The following is a 19,807-nucleotide window of genomic DNA, read 5'->3' as shown; positions in this document are numbered from 1 at the left end:
ACATACGAACTCACAGTGGTAATCATGCACTTTCTGTTTTGCGGCTCCCAAACGGTAGGTATGGTGGGGGTAATTTCCATCCACGATCTGGCAGCTCTGTTGGTTGCGGTTTTTTCACAAGGCATGGTCTGCGAAAGTCTTCTCAACGCTTATTCAGTTAAAAATTTTTTTTTGAACATTGTCAGTGATTTAAGTGATTAAGTATTAACCGGAAGTTGAATAAATTAGGATTGAATTGGACACCAATGTAGCTTCGAATGTATGAAAGGTATGTATAAACAAGTTTAATCTAGAATATCTTTCTTCTCCTTTTCGAACATAACCTCTAATTCCATTTTCTCGTTTCACGTTGCCAATATTTGAGGGTCCTTTTATTTTGCATAATTACTCAACGAAAAACCCAAAGAAATACATATTTCCAAAAAACTGAATTAAATAAAAAATCGGCAAATAACTTTTGTGAGCACGTGACTGCTATATTGAAGAGTAAGTTCGTATGATGTACGTTATATACCAATTTTTCTTCACAAAAGTAATAAGGATTCAATTTGAGTTAGAATATTTGTATGTAGTTTCATGTTTCCTCTATATACTTAAGAACGTAAAAAACCGAGAAGAATGAAAACTAATCTAAAACTTAGATATATACCTTTTTCTCGCTCAATGATTTATAGTTTTCAAATTGTATGTGAAATATGAATAAAATCATTTAAATTTTGAGAAATGAATCGGGTGTGCCACTTCGAATAAAAAAGACGAGATTCCTGTCTGTATTCCTAAAAAAGAACGATCGACTGAAATATTAATTCAATTGTGTTTTTTATCCTAAGTGATAGTTTTATATTTTCTTTATTGTTTTTTGTGCTTTTCGAATATTTTTATCCTTGTTCATATATAAGTCAAATCTAAATTTTTTTACGTGCAGCCAATCGGTGAATGCACGTTTGTCAGTTCATTTGGTGTTTTTTAAGGTTTTCATCTAAGCGTCAGTTTAAGTTATTTTAAAATAATTGGATTTCACTTTTATACATTTCGAAATATCTCACTTGGAAAATGTTATAAAAAATTCTTCTTTAATGCTATTTAAATTTTGCTATTTAAATTTTGCTATTTAAATTTTAAAGCTACTGGAACGTTTTGGCTTCCTTTTTTCTTTACGAATTTGGATTTATTAAATTGATGGCCACTTCGCTGTAAAATGTTTATAATATCAGTTATAATGAACTATGAAGGGTTGAAAAATATCGTAAATTAATTTATCGGATGTATTATTTTTTCGTATTTATGCTAGAAAATAAAATTGCACTTTAGAATATAATATTTTCTTATACCAAATCATAAATATGAAACTAGATTTCAGGCACTTTTACTGTTCATTAAAAACAATTAGTATTTGAAATGGAACGCGTAAAGTGTCATAGAGAGTTTGAGTGTACTCAAAATGGATGTCACAAGAGGTTTGCACTCTTCAGTTCACTGCGAAAGCACATTCAAAGGGTTCACTTACGAATTGCGATTTATAATATTGTAGAAAATGATAGTTAATTCGAAGACAACGAACATGAAAATAACGTTGAGGCTAGAGGCCAGTATCAAGATGCAGACCACATTCGCGAACAACAATAGAGAGAAGAGCTTGATGCTGCTGATTATGATAATCAATATCAACAACAGAGAGAAGAGACAAATATTGAAGATAACATTAAGAAAATTGAATTTCAAGTTCATGTGTGTTCAAGGATTGCGCGAATGATTTGCAGATTACAGTCAAAACCCTCGACGACTGGAGCAACTTTGACAGACTTTTTGGATGAGAGTGAACAGCTCCTATCAAGCACACTCCATTTTTTAAAGTCTAGATTAAAAAAATTTCTATGTGAGAGAGACATGCTGCAAAATGATAAAAGTCAAGAATTGTTATTCAACTTTGAGTTAAATAACATATTTGATGGTTTGCAGTCAGAGAGAGAATCTGATAACGAAGGTGTTGTAGCTTCATTTATCGATGCGCATCATTTTAAAGAGTATGAGTTTCTTCAGCGGCACAAGAAGGCTATAAGATTTGAATTATACTACGACGGAGTAGAAGTCGTTAACCCCATTGGGTCAAAAACTGTAATTCATGAAGTTGGAGTGGTTTTATATAGAATTCAAAACTTACCAGCGCATATGAATTCCAAACTTGGAAGTATTCATACAGCTTGTATGAGTTACAAAGAAGATATAAAAAATACGGATTTGAAAAACTCTTGCGATCTTTGCTCCATGATCTGAAAAAATTAAAATATGATGAGTGTGTTACAATAAAATTAGAAAAAAACGAGACTTTTATTCTTCGAGCTACGATTGCAGGCTTCTGCGGAGACGGACTAGCACCCGTGTGGAAAAATTTCGTGGCAGTCTTATGTAGAGAGATCGGCTGGCTAGATCGAATCTAGACCGTCTACTTAAGACGGTCTGATAGGGTGCTGGCCTTGGCCCTCTTAGACGGACTCGATTGCAAAAATTTCAAAGATTCATCGAAGCGATCTGGCTGGACCCCTCTCAGACGGTCTCGGTTGAAAATAGGAAGTGCTATCGTGACAGTGACCTAACTTATGACCTAACCTACAAAAGACCAGAGAGGAAGATTTTATATATGTATTTACATCGTACTGAATCTATTTCTAGCCACATTTTTAATAAAAACGAAGATGGACAATAATGATTTGAGAAAAATGTTAGGTTATGTTGTGTTAATTGTGACCTATCCCTCTGCGACCGTAGGATGGTCATACTTATGACCAAAGTCGTGAATTGTCTACTATTTTGTTATCAACACAGCAGTCAAAATATCCTGCTTTGAAATCACCCAACATAATAAGGAAAGAATCCATGTAACAGTATTTAAAACTAGGTAAAAAATCGATATCGATCAATGATTTTGTAGGTTATGTTAATTGTCACGCATCACTCGGCGTCCATAGGACGGCCGTACCTAGGGCTAATATCGTGAATTGCCTGCTATTTTGTGATCATTATTATTTAATAGTCGAACTTAAAGTAAACTAAATTTATTTTCAACAAAAAAACGAATAAATGATAAATCTTGAACTGAAATATTTCATTTTAATCCTTGCTTGCCACGCATCTATAGAATAACATACTTGCCACACCGGGATAAGTTTTTACCCCAGTGACGAAAACTGTCATAAAAAATAAACTACTGAATATTTTAACTTGAAATTTTTTTTAGAGCATATTGAAATTCTGATTTAAAAGGTAGTGTACTATCTGTGAAGTTATGATACTTTTTTCCCTTCTCTTTCTGTACGGTCCAATCTAGACGATCGAGTGGTAAAAGCGTTACGCGTCTGGCCAGCGTCTGATCAGCTCGTCTATTCTGGACGAGCTGATCAGCGGCTGGTCAGCGCCGTCTAATCTAGTCCATCTCATGGTAGTCCATCTCTTGTAGCAAATTTACTGCCAAACGAAGCAAGAACTGAAGAGGTATTTCTTCGACACCTACTTAAAATTAAAAACGGAGCAAGTAAATCCAGTGAAATTATGACTCAGATTGGAGTTTGATATGACAGCCCTTTAAATAAATCGAAATATTTCCATGTTTCTCGCAATAAAATATTTGATCCGATGCATAATTTTCTAACTGGTAGCAATTATTCGAAATACCGCTGCCCACGATCTTTCACAGAAGGCCATGCAAATATGGTGCCTAGTTAGAGCATTTCCCTTCCTGGTTGCTGGTAGAGTACCATCAGGTAATAAAGACATGCATCTAATTATTCTTTTATTACGGATCATGGAAATTGTTATGGCTCCAAAGCTGACGAAAAGTCTTCTCCCTTATTTAAGACAACTGATAGCAGATTTCTTTGAGGTTTTCAAACAATTATCTCCGGACGTGAACTTCATCAACAAATTTCGTCATCTCAGTCATTATCCTGTCTGCATGAAATGGTCAGGACCACTAGCTCTTTACTCGTGCATGAGATACGAAGGGAATCATGCTCCCATAAAGCAAAGGGCTCAAGTCATACATAATTTTAAAAATGTTCCCAAATCTCTCGTGCAAGTCTGTCAAAGTCTGTCAAAGCACTCAGTGTACATACTCGGGGGCGCAAGATGTAAAGCTTTACACTATGAAAAGTGAGGGTGAAAACGCAGTACAGGTGGAAAACACTCTGAGCAAAGATGAATTTAAAAATTTTGGTTATTTAGATAATGACATTGTATTTACAACCAATGCGGTGAGGGTATATAACACATTGTACAGAAAGGGACTCTTCGTTTATCTTAATCTTGAAGGACAGAAAGACATTAACCTACCAAAATTTGGTCTTATTTCAGAAATAATAATTTTGTAAAGAAAACAAGTACATCTTCGATGTTTCATTTGTAATACTCTTCACCTGGATCCTGACTTCAATGCGTTTTCAATTGAAGTTGACGCAGAAAGTAATCCTACATGCTTTGTATCTACAGAAAATCTTGAACATTACAAATCTATATCTATATGGACACAGCCAAAATCTCAAGAATTTTGTGTCAGTTTGTGCGGTACATTTTGTTATAATAATCTACTTGTATAACAAACGGAACCGATTGTTACAGACGAAGATGTTGACGGAAGCAGCTTCTTGGAATTAACGGAAAGAGACTTGGTGGAAATAATGAAGATAAAAATAGGTCCTGCAAAAAAGTTATTAAAAATTATCAAAAACTGTCGAGAGTCTGCGTTAAATGTAAAAGGGAGTAAATTACTCAAATTTTTGCATGAAATTCAATTACCAAAATAATAAACATTATTGTTATTTTCAGGAGTTCTTCGTGAATCCTCAAACAAGAGAACTTCATATTTCCCAAGATAAGCAATGCCGGCTTGCTGTACCTGAATTCTCGCAAGGGTAGACAATTGTCGATCCTCTGCAAATTACCCAACCAAAGAACTCGCTAACAGGCTCACAAGCAAGTACGTCCACAGAGTCAGGAGTCCTTTTTTTAGTAAGTTGGTTATATTTTCACCAGGTATTGAAGTATTTATTGGAAAACCTTCTACGTTTCCACATATTGTTTAATGGAAATAGAAATACAAAACCGTCAGAAAAACATTGGAGAATGACGCACAAGGGCGCAATCTTATATCGATAATTGAAAATGAACGGCATGGGGAAGACGATAGACGTTCTTTGATACGAATTTTGGTCGCTGCATTAATAGAAAAAAAGATAATCTGTACGTAATTATTCATGACTAGCAACCATTTATTTTTTAACTGGATCAAGATCAGCTACTAGTCTTGAGCCAAATTGGCAAAAGCTTGGAATAATAATGCCAATGCCAAGAATTGTCAGTCAGTCGTGATCCATGTCCGGTAGCCAAGACTGACCAATCGTCTCAAAAACATGGGTAACTTAGCTGCTATTAATAGAACAATCATTGCTCCAAGCATAGGGCAATATATTAAAAAAAAATTAATCGTATAAATAATAATTTTTTATGTAGCCTCATTTTTCTTAATTTTGGCCCGAGCTTTGTGTGATCATTAGTTCATTAATGGCAGCAAATTTATTTCGCCAATCATGGTCCAATAGTGATTTTTCTAATGATAAATTAAGCTAGAAGCTACATACATAGGAGATTATAATCTCTTGGAACTGACTTTAAATTTGCAAATTATACTCCTTGGAAGGGTATACATTTGAAAGTATCCAATTTTTTTAATTTTTTAAAGATAATTTCCTTAAAGTGCCTAGCATGTCAAAAAGTAAAAATCAGATGCGAATATTAACTTAGATTAAACCTTTAAGTGGCCAACCCGTTGATTAATTATAAAATTTTCTCAGAAAGTATATAATTATGATGTTTTTATTAAACCTACAGTTTTCCTCCTGACGAGGCCAAATGGAAGTTGGCTAAGGCTATAGTTCGAGAATTCCCTTCTATGAGGGATATGAGCAGACCTGCTGGCTGTGTAAGATATTTGCTTATTTCTAAATTTTATATTATTATCTATATAATAAAAATGAGTCACAATTCACGAAGGAATACCCATTTGTTTTAAGTATGAAAATCTAATTTTAAGATAAATTTATCTTTGTTTGTAGGAGCATTTTTTCGACAAAACTACCAGAAAAGGGGTTATAGAATTTAAACTGGAATATCCGCAAAAACTTTAGTCCTTAGAAAAAGAAATACGTCACTAAGAAAGTCAGAGATCTTCGAAAAAGTCAATTCAATCAAAAAATTTGGCTGATAAAAACAACCGTTTACGCGAAGAAGAATTGGACGAGAAGGTACATGAAATTTATAATAGGGATTTCTCATAATAGATCAAATTTCATAATATTTGTTAATTTCTGTAGAGATAAGTTGAATGCAGTTGACTATGCCCCGACCAGAAAAGAAACGATCTGTATCCCGTGCAGAAATTGCCAAATGTGTGCTTTATTTCCGATTTGGGCCAAATCGGGCACACAATTTTGTGGTTCTTAAATTTGGCCCCCTCTAGACCCCGGATTAACAGCCAAGCTTGCCAGTAGATGGCGCTCCATTAATTTCGGGGACTAAAGTGGGTTGACTCCAAATCGCACAAGTTTCAATGTAAAGTTTCAAGCGTCAAAGATATTTCAATTATTATTTGTAAAAGTGACAAAATAAGTGGGAAAAAATGCCAAAAGTGAGCACAAGACGAGTGCGTAGGTATAGTATACTTTAAAATATTCCTGAATTATGTGTTGAAGACTATAATAAGTAAATTAAGAATGTTAAGATGAAACCTAACCTCGAAATGAGGTTATTTATTTATAAGAAAAGTAGCAAGAGTAATATTTCATTTGTTGAATGTGAAAACGAATTAGATCAACAATGACGTCATAAACATATTTATTTTCACGTATTTTTAGGTGATTTGATACAATCGGAATGTAAATACGACCTTCTTATTTATATTCGCTGTTGTAAAAATAAATTAAAGAGCCAGTGCGATATTATAATCCACATATTTCTGAATAAACCACAATTAAATTCAATATAGAAATTGAAAGCAACTTCAATTTAGAAATTAAACCAAAAATATATTGCAAAATGCTTAAATGGTTTATCATACGAGGTGTATTCAAAAAGTAAGGTGACTTTTGAAATGTTTACAGTTGCATACGGTCAGTCTACTCTGAGTAAGAAAAATGTGTATAAGTGGTACAAGCTGTTTCAAGAAGGCCGAGAGGATTTCGAAGACGAACCTCGCCCTGGATGTCCCAGCACGTCAACAATAGATGAAAACGTTCAAGCAGTGGAAGAAATGGTGTTGAAAAATCGGCGAATTACCATCAGAGAAGTTACTGAAGATGTTGGCATATCATTTGGCTCATGCGCCGTTCGCGAGAGGCGATACGCAAAAAACGTCCTGAACTTTGGAAAAACAATTCGTGGCTTTTGCATCACGATAATGCACCTGCTCATTCATCGTTGCTTTTGATAGATTTTCTGACCAAAAACAGCACCACAGTCATGCCTCAGCCTCCATATTCACCGGATTTGGCCCCCAGTGACTTTTTTCTTTTCCCAAAACTGAAGAGACCCATGAAAGGACATCGATTTTCAACATTTGAGGAGATAAAAACTGCATCGCTGAAAGAACTCAAGGCTATACCACAAAATCATTATCAGAAGTGTTTCGATGATTGGAAAAAGCGTTGGAACAAGTATATTATATCTGAGGGGGATTACTTTGAAGGGGACAACATAAATATTGAGGAATAAATTAATATTTTTTGAGAAAACCATAAAGTCACCTTATTTTTTGAACACACCTCGTACACAAATGCTGGCTGTTATATTGCGTCGTTTCACTTTTTCCGTTTGCTCGAAAAAAGTGTCTAATATACTCCAATTTTTTCATATCGCGATCTGTTAGATAACCTGATATTTATATTCTCAGATTTCAGTTAAGGAGGTCATATATTCGATTTTATTATTATTTTATTTAAGAATTTTATTTAATTATGGGCTTGGGCCCCGATCGGGCATCGCGTTTCATTTCGAGTCTGGCCCCATCTAGATAGCCTGATTTGGGCCAAATTCTGTCCGATCTGGCCCCGATCAGATCCAAATTGGAATTTCTGCACGGGATCTGATTGTTTAAAGGAAACTTTTAATGATAGACGTCATTGGATTAGTCAAGAAAACCCTACCATATTTAAAATTAAAGAAAAATTTCCAAGACTTTTTTATTTCCATGGGGAAATGGTGAGTAGATTTTGAAACACGTTTTCCTGCTAATTAAAAAAAAAACCTTACCTTATGAACCTATACCTATGAAATGTTCAATATGCTTAATATGCAATAAGTTCAATATGAATTTTAAGTATCTATGAAAATAGTAATTAAAAAAAACGTTCTAATTATTCGTTAAATTCATTGACTATATCAAAAAATTTTCCTCTTCTAAAGGTACTTTCATAAATTAAGTAATATCGTTTTTTAATTTTACATAAAAAAGTACCGTCTCGATAAAGTTATATATTTATAAGGTCTATACAAATCTTTATTTTTTCTCATAAAATGGCAGAATCTAATTCGTTCTCACATTCAACAAATAAAATATTACTTTTGCTACTTTTCTTATAAATAAATAACCTCATTTCGAGGTTAGGTTTCATCTTAACAATCTTAATAAATTTACTTATTATAGTCTTCAACAGGTAATTCAGGAATATTTTGAAGTATACTATACCTACGCACTCGTCTTGTGCTCACTTTTGGCATTTTTTCCCACTTATTTTGTCACTTTTCCAAATAATAATACAAATATTTTTGACGCTTGACACTTTGCGTTGAAACTTGGGCGATTTGGAGTCAACCCACTTTAGTCCCCGAAATCCATGGAGCGCCATCTACTGGCAAGCTTGGCTATTAAGTCGGGGTCTAGACGGGGTCAAATTTAACAATCACAAAATTGTGTGCCCGATCTGGCCCAAATCGGAAATAAGGCAAACATTTGGCAATTTCTGTACGGGTAATGAAATAGATCAACAAGATATTTGATAGAATTTCAAAAAAATATTTAGGTGTCCCTTAAGGCCATTTTTGCAAAAAATTGCTTACTTTATTTCAATTTCCATTGTTGATCGATTATTTTACTTTAAATTCCGAAAGGATGAAATTCGTATGTGATAAAATAAAAAATCCATTAGAGGCGGCAATTAAAAAAAAAGCAATTTTTCGCAAAAATGGCCTTAAGGGATCCTAAATAATTGGTTGAAAATCTGTTAAAAATGTAGGAGATGTATTTTACTAGAAATAAAAGAATGGATGTATTGTCAAATAAAATAATCCATTAACATAAAAATATTTCGACCAAAATTTTGAATATCTGTTTCCTCATCATTTATTTTAAATAGTTACCTTAACCATTTCAAAATAATTGGAAATCCTTAGCTCTGTTGGATTCGTTGCTGCCAACTGCAAATTTCACCAAGAAACGAAAAGCCAACGAGCCAGGAAAGGGGAAAAAGATTATTCGCCTTTTCAATTATTTCTTAGATAATTAACAGTAATGTGCATATTTAAAAGGTGAGTCAGTCGAATTAAACACCGGGATGACCAAAAAATAATCTGTTAGAATTCTTTTAAAAAATTGAAACCATCAATTTGTTACATTTTTATTTTTATAATTATTCACTTTGCGATAACTAATCTTCAATATATTTTAAATGCGTGAAATTTGAAATCTGTATTTTCGAAGTTATTTTTTTCAAGTCTTAGCTTGTAATCAAATCGCAAGTCTTAACTGTTAAATAATTTTAAGTTTAAAATTTTCTACATTACATAATTCCATATTAATGATTTAAAAATTAGATAATTCCAAATAACACTCTGCAACACTTTTGACCTTTTCTTTTTTGCTTGAGAAGGATCATTAAGTAATTTCGATATGTTTTTTTGAAAAATCTCTGTAATGCTTTCGGGTTTTTGCTTCCATAGGATTTTAGTTCAGAGTTTCAGATTTCATTTGAGCCGTACTGCAATCCTTGAACTTTTGACTTTTTCCACATGGGCTGCAATATAGCAAATAAGGCCAAAAATTTGGTGTGCTTTTTAAATCCCTTTTTTACAAAAACGTGACGTGGTGGAAAAGTTTCGTTTTTGAATTCGTAATCTACGGAAAAAAACTTATCGAAATGTTTTCAAACTACCATCGGGTCTTTCTGAAACAAAATCCTTATTACGCAATATTAAATTAAATATTAAATATTTCAAGTTTAAATATTCATGATTATGCAAGGTAAACATTTATTATGGTCAAAAAAATGTGTAATTGATTTTCTAATTTAAACCATTCTGCGCAGGCTAGAGTTGGCGCAGGTAATGAACGAGTCCTATTCAGCAGTGAAATCGCATCTCAATCCAAAGAGTAACTTATGATAATATCTGACGTCATGCAATCTGAGTTAGAGTTCCAGCGAGCTTTCTATAAAATTAAAAAAGATGAAATTTAATATATTACTGAAAACTAAAAATTTCCTGTGGCAGACATCGATGCTTGTTTATGTATTATATTCCAAAGTCAAGTTTCTGCTGCGGAAATATTATAATTTTTAGTATAATGACCCATCTGATATTTATTAATTTTTTTTTAAAGCGCTGGAATTCAAATTCTGATTATATGATAGAAGCCTGCACTAAGGATTATTTAAATTTAGCGCAAAATGTCTCAGGTACAAGTGCTGCCACCTACCGGTTCATAATACTTCCCTGTACTGATTCAATCAGTAACCCTATTCACTGAATGAATAAGTAAAGTTTCACTGATTACCAGTGACCCATTTCTAGCTGTTTTAATCAGTGAAATTTCACTGATTCAGATTTAGAGAGTGAATATGATACTTTTAGTTGACCAGGAAAATTGAAAAACTTGACCGGAAAAAAACAGGAAAATGACCGGAAATTTAAAAACATCCCCTTTAAGAAAATTTTGACTTTTAATTACTATCTAATCAGATTTTGAGAACCCATGAAATTTTAGTTTTGAAATTCTCGGTCGATTTTCTTGTAATTGGTTAACTTTTTTACAAAAAATTTTGTTAACCCGTCTTCGGAAACCTAATATCTCCGCAGTATGTTTTTATTATTTTTTTTGAATCAATTCAGCAAAACTTCAGCTCGGAATTGGACTTTTGTTTCATCTTTAAATAGTGATTTCGATTTTACAAAAAAAAATTTTTTCTGTTTGGAAAATGCAATGAGTTTATCGTATAAAAAATGCTTATAAAAAATCAAATGCACATTGTGGTAAAAGGATTTTTAAATATAATTTTTTAATTAATAAAACTTTAGTTGAAATTTAATAAGAGTTTAGTTAAAATTTCAACACAATCAAAAAAAGTCAACCAGAATTCTGGTTAAATATGCCCCTAGGTTTTTTTCTTATTAAAGTAATCAGAATTCTTATTCTTTTGAGCAGAATTTCCGCATACTTTAAGCAGAAAAACTCTGCCCGCCACGCGGGCACATTCTAATCGCGCGCGGCTCGCTTCGCCAGGAAGTTTGAGCGCGCCTAGGGCGCGCAACTTTTGGTTCTCGTGCTTCGCGCTCGATGTTGTATTTATCTCGCGCTACGCACTCAGTCATTATATTTTCGCACATTCTTGCGTAAACATTTTTAAATTAAGACTCAAAACATCCACCAGTGTAATTTTGTAATTGTGAATTCTCTTTCGTTAAAAGAGAGTTTGAGCGCACCTGCGGCACGCGACTGATGGCAATCGCACTCCGCATTTGGTCTTTGCATTTCTTCCGCATTCGGGCGCAGACCTTTTAAAATCAAAGGTGAACGGACCGACAACTGTAATTTTGTGATTTTGAACTCTCTTTTGTTAAAGCTCTATTGGCTTAAACGAACACATTCTCATCACGTATCTCGTGCTTCGCACTCGATTTTGTCCAACATGTCAACTTTTCTACATTATACACAACACTTTTATATCAATTATAATACATTTTGTATGTAACTCTGCCTGGGATTACTTATTAAAAAAATTGCAAAATAAAAAGCAAATTGTATTTATCATGATTATTTTTGTATTTGTTTCTTATTTTGCTTTAAATTGTATTCTAAGCTGCTCTGAAACGTGTATCATTTCAATAAATCTGTATCATTACAATTCATAATATGCATGAAAATGGAATCATACTAATTCTTATTTCCTTGTTTTTATAATTTTTTATTTTTAATGTAGTTTTTTACGATTAAATAAAAACTACTGCGCATCTGCATAGGGTCTAATACAGGAACCTATATAGAATCCTATATAGGAGCCTATGTCCTCTTTCGACATTTCTGTGCTTTTTCCAAAAAGTTCATTTTTGCATTTTTTATCTTATGTTTTACGATTATAAGATCTACTCGTCCAATCGAAAAATGATTAATAATAAATTTATAGATCTTTTTAGGCGAACAACTTTTGTCTGGTAATTTAAGTTCATACCTTGTGTCGTTTTCTCAAACAAATTTAATATTTTTATTTAGAATGTTATTTTTTACGACTAAAGCCAAAACTAACTGTCCTATCAAAAATTATAGCTCTTTTTTGGATGAACAATTTTTTTCGTAGTTTATATCGAAAAGTGATTCATTATCAATTTGCAGTTCTTTCCAGGGCGCGCAATTTGAGCTTTTTCACTTTTTTCGTATCTGGCATAGATTGAACAAAAATGGAATTTTTGGATTTTTCATTATTTTTGGTACGATCAAATTTGGAATGTTCAACTTTTCGACCAAATTAAAAAAGTTATTATCGTAGTCCTGTAGGGCTTTCAAAAAGCAAAGTCTTTCTATTTCTGGCTGTTTTCATATCATGCTTTGTTTGGCTTAAAATGTTCATTTCAGTTTGTTTTTTTGGATTTTGAAAATGCTCTAACTCTGATAATTCTCTTTTTATAGAAAAAGTCATGGGATAAATTATTTGAGTTTCTGAGTACTATGCAGAACCGTACATAGAATTTTTAAATCTTGAAAAAATGTGGTTTCAAAATTTTTTTGTACGATCAAATTTGGAATTTTCAACTTTTTGACCGAACTGAAAAAGCTGTTATCATAATCTTGTAGGGCTTTCAAAAAGCAATGTTTTTCTCCTCCAGACTTTTTTTCTTGTCATGCGATGTTTGACCTAAATAGTTCATTTTAGTTTTTTTTTTTTTTTTATTTTAAAAACGCTATAACTCTAGTCATTTTTGATTTTTCGAAAAAAGTCATGAGGATAAATCGTTAAATTTTTTGAATACTATGAATAACCATACAGAGAATTTTTGAATTTTTAAAAAAGTGGTCTCAAAAATATTCAAAAAGTGCCCAATTTTTTAATTTTCATCCAAAATGGCTGGCTAACGAACTTGACCTTTAGTTTAGGACACTAAACGAGTTTACCACAGGGCTATCTAATAGATTACTTTTTTCAAAAGTTACCGTGTTCATACAGACAGACAAACAGCCCTCCATACAGACAGACAGACGCATTCGTAAAAACCTGTTTCTCGGATTCAGGGGTCTCAAAACGTGGACATTTGACAAAAACTGGGGTGGGTCAAATTTTACACAAATCTAATAGCTTCTCTGATGAGAATGTAATAATGCAAAAAAGTTTGCACTTTCGAAAAAATCGAATGCGAAGTACGAGATACATGATGAGAATGTGTTCGTTAAAGCTAAAGGAGGTTCGATAAAAGAGGATTCCCAATCACCAAATAGAAGTTATCGATGTTTTGACCTTTCATTTTTAAAAAATTGCGCACAAATGTAGGGTAAACACAAAGACTGAGCGTGTATCGCGAGGGGAATGCATCATCGAGCGTGAAGCGCGAGAATCAGATATTTTTGGTTAAAGAAACTATTTTTAAAAACTTGTTTCGTCTTTCGTGTCCTTTTCCCAAAAATTTATTCTAAACATTTAATTGTTTTATTTTCAATCTTATTTTTTAAGATTAAAAGAAAATCTACTCGTCCTATTTAAAAATGATTAATAACAAATTTATAGATCTTCTTGGGTGAACAAACTTAGTCTTTTAATTTTAGTGCATACCTTGTGTCGTTTTACAAAAAATATTTATTTAAAAAAATGTATTAAAATAATTTAATTTTTTATTTTAAAGGTTATATCTTACGATTAAAGAAAAAACTAAGTGTCCTCTAAAAAATTATTCATGAAAAACTTGAATGAGTCTATTTATTTTTTTCATAGTTTGCGTTGTTTGTCAAAAAATCAATCTTTTTAGTTTGATTCATTTGCGAATAAATAAAAACTGCGCGTCCTATAAAATAGTAATAATAAACATTTGTAGCCTTTTTTTGGGTAAACAAGTTTTTTTGTTGCTTATGTCTTTAGTCCAAAAATTTAATTTATTTTTAATTTTTAATATTATTTTTTACGACTAAAAACAAAAACTACGCATCCTATAGAAAAGTGATTCTTAAAAAATTTGTGGATCTTTTTAGGACGCGTAATTTTAGTTTTATTAATTTTTTCGTATCTTGCATAGTTTGTCCAAAAAACGGACTTTTTGGATTTTTCATTATTTTTTGTACGATAAAATTCCAAGTTTTCGACCAAAAAAAAATTTTTTAATGATAATTTTGTAGGGCTTTCAAAAATCAACGTTTTTTTTATCTTGACTCTTGTTCATATCATGCGTTGTTTGGCTTAAAATGTTCATTTAAGTTTTTTTCGGATTTTAAAAATGCTCTAATTCTGGTAATTTTCTTTTAATAGAAAAAAGTCATAAGAATAAATTGTTTGAGTTTCTGAGTACTATAAATAACAGCACATAGAATTTTAAATTCTTAAAAAAATGTAGTTTTAAAGATTTGTGGTATGATGAAATTTTGAATTTTCAACTTTTCGTCCAAATGAGAAAAGTTGTTATGATTTTGTAGGGCTTTCAAAAATCAGCGTTTTTTTTTCTTTTGTCTTTTTTTTCATATCATGCGTTTTTTGGCTTGAAATGTTCATTTTAGTTTGTTTTATTATAGATTTTGAAAATGTTCTAATTCTGATAATTTACTTTTTACAGAAAAAAGTCATTAGGATAAATTGTTTAAGTTTCTGAGTGCGATAAATAACTGCTCATAGAATTTTGAAATCTTGAAAAAATTTGATTTCAAAAAGATTAGGTACGATCAAATTATGAATTTTCAACTTTTCGACCAAATTGAAAAATTTATGACCATCTTGTAGGGCTTTCAAAAATCAACGTTTTTCTAATTTTGACATTTTTCATCTCATGCGTTGTTTGGCTGGAAATGTTCATTTTAGTTTGTTTTTTTGGATTTTAAAAATCCTCTAACTCTGATAATTTTCTTTTTACAATAAAAAGTCTTTAGGATAAATTATTTGGGATTCTGAGAACTATGAATAACCGTTCATAGAATTTTAAAATCTTAAAAAAAAACTGTGGTTTCAAAAAGTTGAGGAACGATCAAATTTTGAATTTTCAACTTTTCGACCAAATCAAAAAAGTTGTTATGACGATCTTTTAGGGCTTTAAAAATTCAACGTTTTTCTTTTCTTGACTTTTTTCATGTTATGCGTTGTTTGGCTTCAAATGTTCATTTTAGTTTGATTTTTTGGATTTTGAAAATGCTCTAACTCTGATGATTTTCTTTTTATAGAAAAAAGTCGTTAGGATAAATTATTTGGGATTCTGAGAACTATGAATATCCGTTCATAGAATTTTGAAATCTTGAAAAAATGTGGCCTTAAAAATTTTGAAAACGTGCTCACTTTTTGAATTTTGATCCAAAATAGCTGGTTCACGAACTTGTTCTTTTTTTTAGGCCTTAAAAAAGTGTTCCAAAGCAGAATCTAATCTGATCAATTTTTTGAAAGTTATCGTGCCTACAGAATACAGACTACAGACAGACATACATACAGAGAGACAGAGAAACACCATCGTAAAAATCGTTTTTTCTGACTCAGTGGTTCTCAAAACGTGAAGATCTTATGAAAACCGACAAAGTGAAATTTTACGTAAAACCAATACCTTCTCATTAGATGAGAATGTAAGAATAGGGAGGGCACATTTAACCAGATATCGTGATCTTTCATTTTGATTTTCTTCGAACAGAATAATTTTCTTGCACCAAAAATTGTTTATTTCAATAAATAACCCTATATCTCAAGAGCAAGTCTTTATTTTTGCAAATAATTTAAATTTTAGTTTTTAATGTCTATCTAAAGCCGATTTTGAGAACCCATGAAATTTTAATTTTAATATTCTGGTTTTATTTTCTCGGAATTGGTTAAATTTCTCACATTAAATTTTTTCAAACCGTCTTCAGAAAGTTAATATCTCGAGATTATGTTTTTATTTTATTTTTAACTAAAAATTTAATTTTTTGTCGCAATCCGCAACCAAGCCAGTTGCAATGTTCTGTTAACGTTATCTAGTTCTGTACTGGTTCATGCTATAATCGTGGATGGCCCCTCACTGGTTAGACAATATAGGGTCGCGAGTTGCGACCCGCCCATTCATTGATCCAAAGCCCGCCGACGTCAAACTCGACTTTGCTATAAATCCTTCAAACGTCTGATGCCCTGGTGGATTTGGTCGCGTTGCGCCGTCGTGATGGACATATGACTGACATTTCGATCAATCTACGTGACCCTCTCAATCTCTCAAATTCTCCAAACTGAATAATAAATTCCATTTGTTTTCCACATACTAAGAACCCTGTCTACTAGGAATACCTATTCTAGTTCCGCGCTATTATGCAACCCTGGTACAATAGCGTCCCAACGACGTAACACGATGAACTAGCAACTTTTAACCAAATCCTCCATTCCTACCATTCAAATTGGTATAAAATCAAACTGAAATCGCATCGAATTTCACAAGCAAATTTATTCTTATCACGCTTATTAGCATAAACATTACAATAAAAAAAATTATTTAAATTAATAATCGCTCGGATTATGTATCGTGAGTGTGTGTGTTAACTTTTTTTTTATAATTTCAAATTTTTTAATTTTTCTTGACATTTTATCAAGACTTGGCGCAATGATATGAGACCTTTTTTTATGAGCGCGCGCTTTTTTGACTAATTTTCTTTTTATTATAACAATTAATTTTAGTCTTCTAAAAAGTATTATTGAAATACGACTTTTAATAAAATTATCTAGCAGCGGTATAATTTGAAAATGGAATTTAAATTCTGTTTCATGTGGTTTTCCTTCGTGGAGCCAATTACTGTCCTGCTGAAAATTCACAAAGATTAAAAACATCAAAGCTGTCGTTTGAAGTTGCCAGAACATCAAAAGCAGCTACTATCAGGCTCGCATCCAAAACAGGAGTGTCGTCCAGCATTTGATAGGACTAGCAGATCAATTTATTTTATCAAGTGCCTTCTATTCAAACAATGAAATAATTAACACACCAATATTTTTATCAATAAATGAAAATAATCTTATCGAAAAGAATTTCTCTATATAAAATTATGTAAACAAATAAAAAAAAACATTACTTATACTTAGGAAATGGGTTTGCACAAGACATAATTATTTTCCTCAATATTTATACCTCGATTCACCCTATAGGAACTCCTAATTTTTTGTCTAATTTTTGAGTAGGTTAATTTTTATTAAAAAAGATCGGTTTTATTAGAAGAGGATTAAGACGAAAAACAAAACAATTTTAAGGGTTAGTTCCTTGTTAGTAAATCGGAACCCTTAAAACGCAAGCAGTTAGGGCTGCCTGAACCGTTTCCAATTATAATGCATGATATTGCGCAATATACTCGACTGAGTACTCGCGCACTGCGTGGGCCAGCAGTTCTAGGGATTACAAAACCGTAACGGGTTCTATGGGATCTTGAGTGAATTTCGACTAATTTTAGAAAAAAATCATAATTTTTAGGATATTGAAAAATTTTTTCATGGATTTCAATTAATTGTGAAACATTTTGAGGCAGCCTAGAGGATTTTAAATATTTCCAAACATTTTCGGGGATGTTAAGGATCTCAAGAGATTTAAACAATTGCAAGGGATTTCAAAATATTTTAAAGGTATTCTAAAGATTTCAAAATATTTCTAGTAAACTTTGAAAAATTAAATTTGAAGGAATACTAACGATATCAATGATTTCAAATGATTTTAAGGTTTTTGGAGGATTTTTCCAAGATTGAAAGAGTTCAAATATTTATAGGGATTTAAACATTTTGGTATTTTATATAGCTTCCATAAATTTTAAGAAATCTCGTCAGAATTCATAAAAATTTCTACGGATCTAAAAACTGCAATGAAAGAAGATTAGGATTTATAGGAGCTGCACTTATTGAAAAAAATTAAAGGAATTTGATAAATCTGGTAGAAAATTGAACTACTTTGTTAAAAATTAATTTTTTAATTGATGTTTCTAAATTTTAGTTAAAAAATCATTTCTGTTGTTCAAAATTCAATTATTTTTAACTTTTTCATTCTTGGTTAAAAATGTATAATTTTTTATAGATATTTGAGGGATATTGTTAAAATTTTTTTCATTCTAGTAGAAAATTAATCCATTTGGTTGAATATGTAATGAATTTTTAACTAAAAAAGATCTATTTTTAGGCAAATAGATTAATTTTCAACTAAAAACATTCCACTTTCCATCTAAAATGGAATAATTATATTTTAAATTGACAAAATTAATTTTAAAACAAATTTAACAAAATAGTTAAATTTTTAGTGTAAGAGATGAGATTACAACTAAAATGAGAAACCTTCGAACAATAAAAAATACAGTCTGAATTTTCAGTAAAAAACTTAATTACGAAATGAAAAAAGAAATTGATTTTGAAGCAAAATTATTAATTTTTTACAAAAAGAAGAATTTTAACAAAATACATTCATTTTCTAACTGAATAATGGTTTAATTTTCAACCAAACCTTTTTCCCAAACATAAATGATCTTCAATCAAAAGGAATATTTTTTAATAAAGTAATTCAATTTTCAACGAAGTGGAGTAATTTTTAACCCAAAAAGTAGAAATTGTTTTTAAAAAAGTGTTAATTGTCAAGAAAAAAGATGAATTTCTACTAAAGTGTCTGAATTTTTTACCCAAAAAGACAATTTTTTAACAAAAAGTAAAATTTTCAACTAAAAAAATTAAATTTTGATAAAATTGTTCAATTCTGTACAAATTAAATTATTTTTTACCACATAATTCTATTTTCAAACAACAACATAAATTGTCACCCGAGGTGATTGATTTACATTTTTAATGGAAGAAATTTGTTTTGTAGAAAAAAGAACTTATTTTCCGCAAAATAGTTTAATTTTCAACCAAAGAAATGAGATTTTAACTAGAATGATGATTTTTTACATGGAGTATGTAGTTAAATTTATATTAAAAAATTAATTTTCTAGCAAAAAGCAACTACAAATTAAATTCTTCGCTAAAAATTCATTTTTTAATTAACAATTGATCATTTTATTTGAAAATTCATTTCTTTGGTTATGAATTCAACTATTTTTAGCTATTTCATTTTTGTTTGAAAATTTATAATTTTCAGTAGAAATTTAAGGTATATTTTTAAAAATTCGTGGTTTTGGTAGAAAATAAATCACTTTGGTTGAAAATGTAATCATATTGTTGAAAATTTATTTATTATGTTTTAAATTAATCTGTTTAGTTGAGGATTTAAGTCCTTTATTGAAAATTCGTCTTTATTAGTACAATTCAACGTTCTTTAATTTAAAATTTAAATCCTTTTTATTGGAAAATTAATCTTTTTGTTTAAAAATGAATATGTTTTAGTTGAGGATTCAAATCTGAAA

The 19,807-nt window shown here is 31.1% G+C and overlaps 1 protein-coding gene across 1 annotated transcript in view; it reads right to left on the bottom strand.

Moving 5' to 3' along the window:
• The window catches only part of LOC117171403 (muscle-specific protein 20-like), a 313,553-nt gene that overhangs the window by 230,688 nt on the left and 63,058 nt on the right, over positions 1 to 19,807 (bottom strand). The gene's annotated exons all lie outside the window — the stretch shown is intronic.

The sequence above is a fragment of the Belonocnema kinseyi genome, chromosome 4, assembly GCF_010883055.1.
Source record: "Belonocnema kinseyi isolate 2016_QV_RU_SX_M_011 chromosome 4, B_treatae_v1, whole genome shotgun sequence".
Classification (NCBI taxonomy): Eukaryota; Metazoa; Arthropoda; class Insecta; order Hymenoptera; family Cynipidae; genus Belonocnema; species Belonocnema kinseyi.
Note: the sequence above shows the minus strand (reverse complement) of the source record. Positions and strands in the feature narration are given on the sequence as shown.